Source organism: Oratosquilla oratoria, chromosome 26 (assembly GCF_046742065.1).
Source record: "Oratosquilla oratoria isolate Oo_2021 chromosome 26, ASM4674206v1, whole genome shotgun sequence".
NCBI lineage: Eukaryota > Metazoa > Arthropoda > Malacostraca > Stomatopoda > Squillidae > Oratosquilla > Oratosquilla oratoria.
Window position 1 is genome coordinate 23517556 of NC_134802.1, and position 10000 is coordinate 23527555.

The window sequence follows — 10000 nt, forward strand, 5'->3', positions numbered from 1 at the left end:
GGCATCCTCGCTTGGCCTTGCAGTCAGTCAGTCAGGCAGGCAGGCGTTCTTCAAACAGTAACAATATTGTGATCCTCTGTGGAGTTTTGTGACCCCCTGTGGAATATTGTCCTCCAGATGTGTCTTCCGGGACACAATGCCAACATTTCGACTTTTTTTTTGTTTTCAGATTGAGTTGTGCTCTACTGGTTATAAAGGTTAGGGGTCGGGGGGGGGCTAGACCATAGTGGGCGTAGAGAGTAGGGGGGCGTAGAGAGTAGGAGGCGTAGAGAGTAGGGGTGCATAGCGAGTATGTTACGTAGAGAGTGAGGGGACATAGAGAGTAGGGGGCGTAAAGAGTAGTGGGGCATAAAGAGTAAAGAGGCATAGAGAGTAGAGGGGTGTAGAGAGTAGATAGGCATAGAGAGGAGAGAGGCATAGAGAGTAGAGAGGCATAGAGAGTAGAGGGGCATAAAGAGTAAAGGGACGTAGAGAGTAGTGGGGCTTAGAGAACAGTGGGGCGTAAAGAGTATTGGGAGCGCAGAGAGTTGGGGTCATAAAGAATAGTGGGGGACGTAGAGAGTAGGGGGAAGCATAGAGAGTGGGTGAGCGTAGAGAGCTGTGGGGGGTTACGAGAGCGTATAGGGGAGTACAGAGTAGTAGTGCGTAGAGAGTATTGAGGCGTAGAGAGTAGGTGTGGCGAAGAGAGTAAGGGGTGAAGTGATCAGGGGGGGGTGAAAAGAGTAGGGGGGCGTAGAGAGTAGGGGGCGAAGAGAGTAGGGGGCCGTAGAGAGTAGGGGGGCGTAGAGAGTAGGGAATTTTTCATTATTCGCAAAAAAAGCTCATTTCTATATTATGTACCAAAATATGACAAGAGTGCCTATAGTGTACGCAAGTTCCAAATTATCGCAACAATTTGTTGCGAATATGGGGAATATCTTGTTAGGTTCACAATAAATAGAATTGTGTGTCAAATGTATATCGAAATATATTTGGGTAATTCTGGAAAATTTGCAGAGTGATAAGAGATACAAATTTAACGTAGGGGGTACATTTGTCACTCCAGTGCCAGGTGGAGTGAAATTAACTGGTCTTAAAACTGTGGATTTGCAAATTTCTTTTGATGATATTCGTGTTTTCGAATATCAAGTTTGTATGGCAAATGGTATTTATAGACAATCATATATCTTTTGGTGGATTTATTGTCGGTATTATTACAATTATTATTATTTTTATTTTTATTATTATTATTATTATTATTATTATTATTATTATTATTATTATTATTATTATTATTATTATTACTATTACTATTATCATCATCATCATTATTATTGCTACTATTATTATTATTGCTATTGTTATTATTATCATTATCATTATTATCGCTATTATCATTATTATTATCGCTATTATTATTATTATTATTATTATTATTATTATTATTTTATTATTTTATTTTATTATTTTATTATTTTATTATTATTATCATTATTATTATTATTATTATTATTAATACTATTATTATTATTAATACTATTATTGCTATTTGTGTCATCATTGTTATTATCAATGTTGTTGTTGATATTCTTTATACTGAATATTTTTTGGCGAAAATAGGGGTGAAAAATCTAATACTTATAGTCACCCCTTCCCAAGTCATTTTCTTTGGACGGGTTTGCGTTTGAGCGTACGCCTCGCTGAAGCGGTAAACATGTGGTATGATAAATATATGCAAATTTTTGTATAAGGTAATACGCTTTTTCTTTTTACATCTGAAAGACATAATTTGAAAAAAATGTACTTAAGAGACTGGATCATATATACACGTTATATCAATATGTGATATATGTAATTCAATTTCTATCGTCCAGTAATAAGCGAGTTGAGTCGCGTCATACTCGGTTGATTGCATTCGACATATGAGTTGACGAATTGAATTGAGAGAATTGTAGTTGATGAATGTGCATATCAATGACTATTAAGTTAGTCGTTGGGGGCTTGAGTCCTACTCTTTGACTTTTTCGACTTATGGGGATCAATTCTCGCTATTGAGAATTTCTGATATTCGCAAATCTCGAGAATTCGGAGCGATTGATCGGTGTTCAGGAATATTCTCCAAATGGCTTCTGCTATTCGGAATTTCCAGATTTCGGAACACTTCGTATTTTGAGAGATTTTCAAAAGAGAGGACAAATCGAACCGCAGAGATGAATAAAATCGATCACCGACAATCATACTTCTCATTAAATCTTCTCAGCTGAATAACTCTGGGGGTAAAAATTACACGGTCTCTGGGTAAAGATTACACGGTATGGGGGGTAGTATGGCGGTAAAATTATACTGTATAGGGTAAAAATATCACGGTTGGGGTAGAAATGATATTATAGGAAGGTAAAAATAACAATGTATGGGGCGTAAAAATTGCACGGAATAGGGGTGGAAATTACACCATATTAAGACAAGGGTATGATAAGTGGATAAAAATTACACGGTATGGGGGTAAAAATTACATAGTATGAGGGTAAAAATAACACCCCATGGGGTTGAAAGTTACATTGTATCTATATACTTATAAAATTCTGATCATCTTGTTTGTAATCTTGCTTGCTTGAAACCGTCACCCAGCCAATCAGAAGAGATATGACGTCACGACTGAGGACCAGCCAATCAGAAGAAGAGATATGACGTCACGACTGAGGACCAGCCAATCAGAAGAGATATGGCGTCACGACATCATATGATGCGTAGTGTTCCAAGCAACGACGACATGACGTCACATTCTTCTGCATTTCACTTATAACAACGTATCATTTAAAATTTGATTTGACCCAACATACATATATATATCTATATATTCTTATAAAATTTTCATATTCATTATTTAAAAGTATAGCCAACTCCTGAGTTAGCATCTATGAGGCATAATGAGTTCATTAAAATATTACGAACCGTATAAATCATATGATGCGTAGTGTTCCAAGCAACGACGACATGACGTCACAACATTCTGCATTTCACTTCTTATAACTAATCAAGTCATTGCTTTCGTCTACTGAATAGAGCATTATCTTAATAAAGATTTTATTGACCATTTTATTAACGTATCATTTAAATTTTTATCTGACCCAACGGGTCACAGGTGGTCTAGTGAGTTATAAAGGGTGAGTTATGGGGCTAAAAGTTACACGGTAGAAAGAGGGTGGGGTAAATATATCACACCTGTAAATCTAATTATTAATTTTGCAATACGTGACCGCGTTTAAAATGAACAGGCTGGACTCGCATTTTCCTTCTCGGCCAAGATTTATATTGTGTGTGAAAGCTTGATATTAAAGTTCGTGTTTTTATTTATTCATTTTCCTATTTTTCTGCGTCCGTGTTGGTTATGAATTTTATCTATTTATAAATTCGTTCGCTTTTGTACGGGAGTGAGGGGGGTAGATTTATGATGGAGGGAAGGCCGTGAAATGTGGTCATTATTTGTTGACATTATTCGAAAATTTGTAAATTTATTGATCAAGTTTGACATAAATAATTTTCGTCACGACGTCATACCTTAATACAATCGTCTGGCGAAAGGCAGAATCAGGTATGTAGCAAGCGTCGTTATAGGGAAAGGAGAGTAAGTGTAACTAATGGAAATGTGACTGTGCGGTCATGTTATTCTTCTCTCTCTCTCTCTCTCTCTCTCTCTCTCTCTCTCTCTCTCTCTCTCTCTCTCTCTCTCTCTCTCTCTCTCTCTCTCTCTCTCTCTCTCTCTCGTGTTGTGTTCTCTCTCTTCCCTGTCTGCCATCTCTCTCTCTCTCTCTCTCTCTCTCTCTCTCTCTCTCTCTCTTCTCTCTCTCTCTCTCTCTCTCTTCTCTCTTCTCTCTCTCTCTCTTCTCTCTCTCTCTCTCTCTCTCTCTCTCTCTCTCTCTCTCTCTCTCTCTCTCTCTCTCTCTCTCTCTCTCTCTCTCTCTCTCTCTCTCTCTCTCTCTCTCTCTCTCTCTCTCTCTCCCCCACACACACACACACACACACACACACACACACACACACACACACACACACACACACACGCATATATATATATATATATATATATATATATATATATATATATATATGTGTGTGTGTGTGTATTTATGTATGTATATATAGAAATTCATACATTATATACTAAGTGTGAAAGTTTATTGCTTATTATATTGTGTTGTTTTTAATTGCGGGTCATTCCTTGGCTTATAAATTCCCTTTACATCTCTTTATTTCCAAAGAAAATTATAGATATGTATCTATTGTAAGTTGTAAATATATGACTATTATAACTTTGTATGTTTCTCTGTTCAATGAACATGAGGACTTGTTGATGAACAAATGGTAATGAGTCGGTAGCTCTGAGCACTCTATACTTTACTAAACTTTGGTGTGTAAGTTTGAACATAGCTGGTGCAAGCATAGTTTTATAGACAGATGCATCAGTTTGCGGAGTAAATAATAATTCAGTCGGACACCGTAAATTAATCGTAAATATGATAAATGCTGATAAAAGATATAAATGTTATCATTGCTCCAACCACGTATTGTATATTATGATTAAGTTAGTGTGTTTATGTAAATGGGTAAATGCACACACACGCACACACACACACACACACACACACACACACACACACACACACACACACACACACACACACACACACACACACACACACACACACACACACACACACACACACACACACACACACACACACACACATCAAGTTGTGTTCTGTATACAGGGGGAAATGAAGATCAGTCCAACATATCTCGGAAACAAAATCGGACCATATTTCTGATATTATTTGGTGAAAGCGATAGGAAACAAAATGTTCGATACATTGGATATGATTGGATATTTTTGTAATTATTGTCAACGTATTTTTGAAAACAGAATTGTCCTGATTGACCCAAACTATGGCTGGTCTAAATAAAACAATAAATAAATGAATAAATAAATAAGTAAATAGATAAATAAATATAAAACCAAATATAGAAATACTTGTATAAACAAAAAATACATAAATTAATAGAATAAGATAAAATAAAGCTCATTGAAAATAAATAGATAAAAAGAGAATGGATAAAGTCATATTCTACACATACACAGTTTTCTAATAACATGACAGACTGATTTGTAGATTAAAGTTGAATAACGCCATATATGTATATATACATATGTATATATATATATATGATTATATATATATATATATATATATATGTATATATATACATATATGTATATATATATATATATATATACATATATATATATATTTTATATATATATATATATATGTATATACATATATATATGTACACACACACACACACACACACACACACACACACACACACACACACACACACACACACACACAACCATATTCCCTTCGGCTTGATACAAGAGAAAGAAAAATGTGTTTTGTGTTAACCTTTTACATAAATTAAGCTTTGACGAAGAAGAGAAATGTATATTCCATTCGTGTATATCACAGAACTAGTGAGAAGTAACGCATCAAACGTGATATATCTACCCCTTACCGTGCTAAATGTACACCCCCCCCCAAGGGGTATTGAGACTTGATCGTCCAAAGGATATATTAGTACAACAAAAATTGGGTTACTTTTCGGAAACACGACTACTGCGTAGGTTTAGTGTCCGGTAATACAACATTGTAACATTAAGAATAACAAACATCATGATGCATAGTTACTTAACGGTGGTGTTATGTTCTTGTAATACGACGACTTCCTAGGGTTACGTTACAGTAACACTAAGATGTATTATATTCTGGTAAGACAATGTGGTGATATGGTAAAACATGGTATAATGGGTCATGATATCTCTGCTAGTTCGACAACCACTTCGGTTTACGTTCTAGTAACACGACAGTGACCTAAGTTTACCTTCAAGTAACACACACGGCTTGGTTTTAAGTTCCAATATCATGACTATGACTTTAAATTATGTTCTAGTTATACAAGATAGCTTTGTGCTAAGTTCCAGTAATACGACGATGACATAGGTGTACATTTTAGTAACACAACACCTCTTGGTACTAAGTTGCAGAAACAGACGATGATGTAACACGATAATGACTTAGGCATTGCGTTCTAGTAACACGACACAGGTTAGTGCTAAGTCCCAGTAACACAACAATGACGTAAAACGACATATCCTGGTGTTATGTTCACTAAGACAACCATGACGTAACACGACAATGGCTTGGGTATTGCGTTCCAGTAACACGACGACGACTTCGGTTCACGTTCCAGTAACACGACGGGATTTGGCCACGAGAATAATGGACTTGCTGGGCGTTCCAGGCAGATTCCATCGGGCTGGAAATCGGTCCGGATAAGTTAGTCGATGGATCGAAACCGAATCGGGCCAATTTTGATTGGTCCCTTCTCCCTCATCATCACTTATTATCGTCCCAATCATAGTTCAGGAGAGCTCGCCATGTCTCCATGTCTCCACTCTCCTCTTCAATCCGGCGACGGACTTCGTATATGGGTCGTCTTCCTGCCGTCAAACGATTTTATTCAGATCAGGGGTCAAGGGTTAAGTCAGTCTTGCGTGACCTGGGTTGACCTCCCGGCGGTCAAATGAATTCACCTGGTAGTATTTAGTGTGCGAAGGGAGAGGAGGGGGGGGTGCGGTACCGTGTTGAGTGGGTTGTGTCGATATTACGAATCGAATATGTTTAACACATGGTTCGTAACTTGCTTTTTACGATGACCCTTCCCTTGGGGACGCCCTATTTTTTGTGTTAATATTTTCATTTATTTGTTATTTCTTTTTATTTCTTTTTTGTTGTATTTTGTTTTCTCTTTATGTTCTTTTTACTTTATTCTATCCCATTTTTAGCTTTGGTTTTGATTTCCTTCCTTTTTTTATTTTCTACTTTTCATTTTATTCCTGTTTTTATCTTTAGTTCTATATTCTGTCTTCTGTATTTTATAAAAATTTTATGTCCGTTTTTATTTTGTTTTTGATTTGATTCCTTTATAATCCAATTTTTATTTCATGACACTTTATTTTCCATTTTTTATTTACTCCTCATTTCTTATGTTTTTTTCTATTTTTTCTTATTATATCTTTTAAATTCATATTTACATTATAATATTCTGTTATTTTTTATTTTTCTATTTTAATTACCTTTGTTTTTCTTATCTATTTATTTATCTATTTATCTACTTTTTATGTTATTTTTACTAAATCAATTCATTCTTCATTCACTTTATTTTTATTTATCTATTTATTCATTTATTTATCTATTTACTTCTCTAATTTATCTGTTTATTGATTGATTAATTAATTAATTTATATATCTGTTATTTATATATGTTATTAATTTATTCACTTCTTATCTATTTATCTACTTTTTATGTTATCTTTAATAAATAATCAATTCATTCTTCATCCACTTTATTTTCATTCAACTATTTATTCATATATCTATCTATCCACTTCTCTAATTTATCTGTTTATTAATTTATTTATTTATTTATTTATATATCTATTATTATTTTATTTATTTATTACGTTTTGGCGAGAGTGAACAAGAGGGATAGGTTGTATACTGCATCTGTACAAAACCACGACTCAAACACGGTTGAGCTCGGCTAATGACGTCACACCCTCGGCCTTCAACATTCGCGATTGACGTCATAAGTTAGCCGTTCGCGAGTGATGTCATGATCTGGTCGGGAGTGACGTCATGATGTGTTTGCAATTGACGTTATCACTTGGATGTTCCCGATCGACGTCACGAGCTAGACGTTTGTGGTCGACGTCATTTACTACGACTACTTGCAATTGACATCTTTGATTAATGTCACAAGCTAACCGATCACGGTTGATGAAAACTACCACCAGTAGATGATGTCACAAACTACCAGCCCAATTGAAGTCACTAACTACCGTTCGCGAGGTCGTGTTGTTGTTATTATTGTTGTTGTTGCTATCGATTGAGTTGCTCGGGATCTTGTCTTGTGTGATAAGTTTACGACCCTAGAATGAGGTAAGATTACCAAATATACATAAATGCTGAGGCCGTGTGTGTATGTGTATGTGTGTGTGTATGTATATATATATATATATATATATATATATATATATGTATATATATATGTATATATATATGTATATATATGTATATATATATGTATATATATAATAATAATAATAAAACCACTTGGAAAATAAAACGAAAGGTGACCGAACGTTCGGTCACCTTTCATTTGTTTTTTACTGGTTTTCTTACACATTTTATGAATCACGTGTTTTTGTGATTCATTCGCATATATATATATATAAATATATATATATATATATATATATATATATACAAATATACATATATGTACATATATACATATTTTGCAGTAATTCACAAGGCACACGTGAAAATAATATGCAGGAAAAAAACCACTTCGTATTTCCCAGTGGGTTTTTTCCTGCATATATACATATGTATATATATGTGTGTGTGTGTGTGTGTGTGTGTATGTATGTATGTGTGTGTGTGCGCGCATATGTGAATGAGGGGGAGGGAGGGAGGGAAGTAGGGAAGGGGAGGGAAGAAGGGGTGTAGTACAATCAGGTGAAGATGGAGAAGAAATTATGAAGAAGGGAATAGAACAATGAGAGAGAAAAAGAGAGGAGAGGAGGGTGGTAGAAAGGGTCATAGAAGTGAGAGGTGAGGGGGGGGAAGAGAGAGGGAGCGAAAAAAGAGGTGAGGGGGAAGTGGAAAGGTGAGTGAAGTTGAAACTTAAAGGTGAAGTATTGCAGAGATGCAGTATTAAAAGCTTTCCATGTTGAGCGACGGGTGTACCAGGAGGAAGAAGAACTCATAACCCCCCCCTAATCCCCCCTCCATGCCCCCGAGAACGAAGGACCGGGGTGCTTAGGCAACCGAGGGAAGAGGGCGGAGTTCCCGGAGGGCAGGGCGAGGTCCCGAGGTAGCGGGCAGGCTGCCCTGACCTTGGCGAGGATCCCTATCGGGAGTTGACCATAGAGAGCCCCACCCAAGATCCCCCTCCCCGTCCCACTCATTCCCCCCTCCACTCATTCCCCCCCCTCCCTCACCTCCCTACTTCACCTTCCTCCCTCCCTCCTTCACCTTCCTCCCTTCCTCTTTTATTTCTCTTCCTCTCCCTCTCTCCCTTCCTCCCTTCCTCACCACCTTCCCTCCCTCCATCCCTCTATCTCTCCTCCCTTTCTCCCTCCATCCACCCATCTATCCCTCCCTCCCTCCCTCCTTCTCTCACTTCTCTACACTTACCTCCTTCCCTCTCACCTTCACCTCCCTCTTCACCTCCCTCACCTCCCTCTTCACCTCCCTCACCTCTCTCACTTCCTCTCACTTTCCCTCACCTCTTTCCCTCCCTCGACTTCCTCACCTCCCTGACTTCCCTCCCTCTGGCCCACCCGACGCTCTCTCTCTCTCTCTCTCTCTCTCTCTCTTTCTCTCCCTCCCTCCCATCGCTGCCACCAATGCAAGGTTGCTGAACGATGTTGCAAGCGAGCTGCAGTCGGGTTGCTAGGCTTCGTGGGAGTCCTCGTGCTTCTTCTTCCTCTTCTTCTTTTTGCCCAAAGGAGGCACACCAGCCTTCGAAGAGCGTCTTCGTTCATTCTGCGTCACCTTTTCCCTCTCAGCCACGGGGGCTTTGCCTTGGGTGAACAAGGTCGTGTGACCTTTGAGGATCCTCGCCTTAGACGAATAAGGTCATGTGGCCTTAAAGGGGCCTGGCTTTACATAAACGAGGTCGTGTGACCTTTGTAGGTCCTGGGCTTAGACGAACAAGGTCGTCTGAACGTGGAACGTCCTGACCTTGGACGAACATGGTCGTATGGCCTTGGAAGGTAAACAAGGTCGTATACCCTTTAATGGTTCTGACCTTAGATGAATAAGGTAGTATGACCTGTGAGGTTCTTGGCCTAAGATGAACAAGGTCATGTGATATTCACGGGGCCTAACCT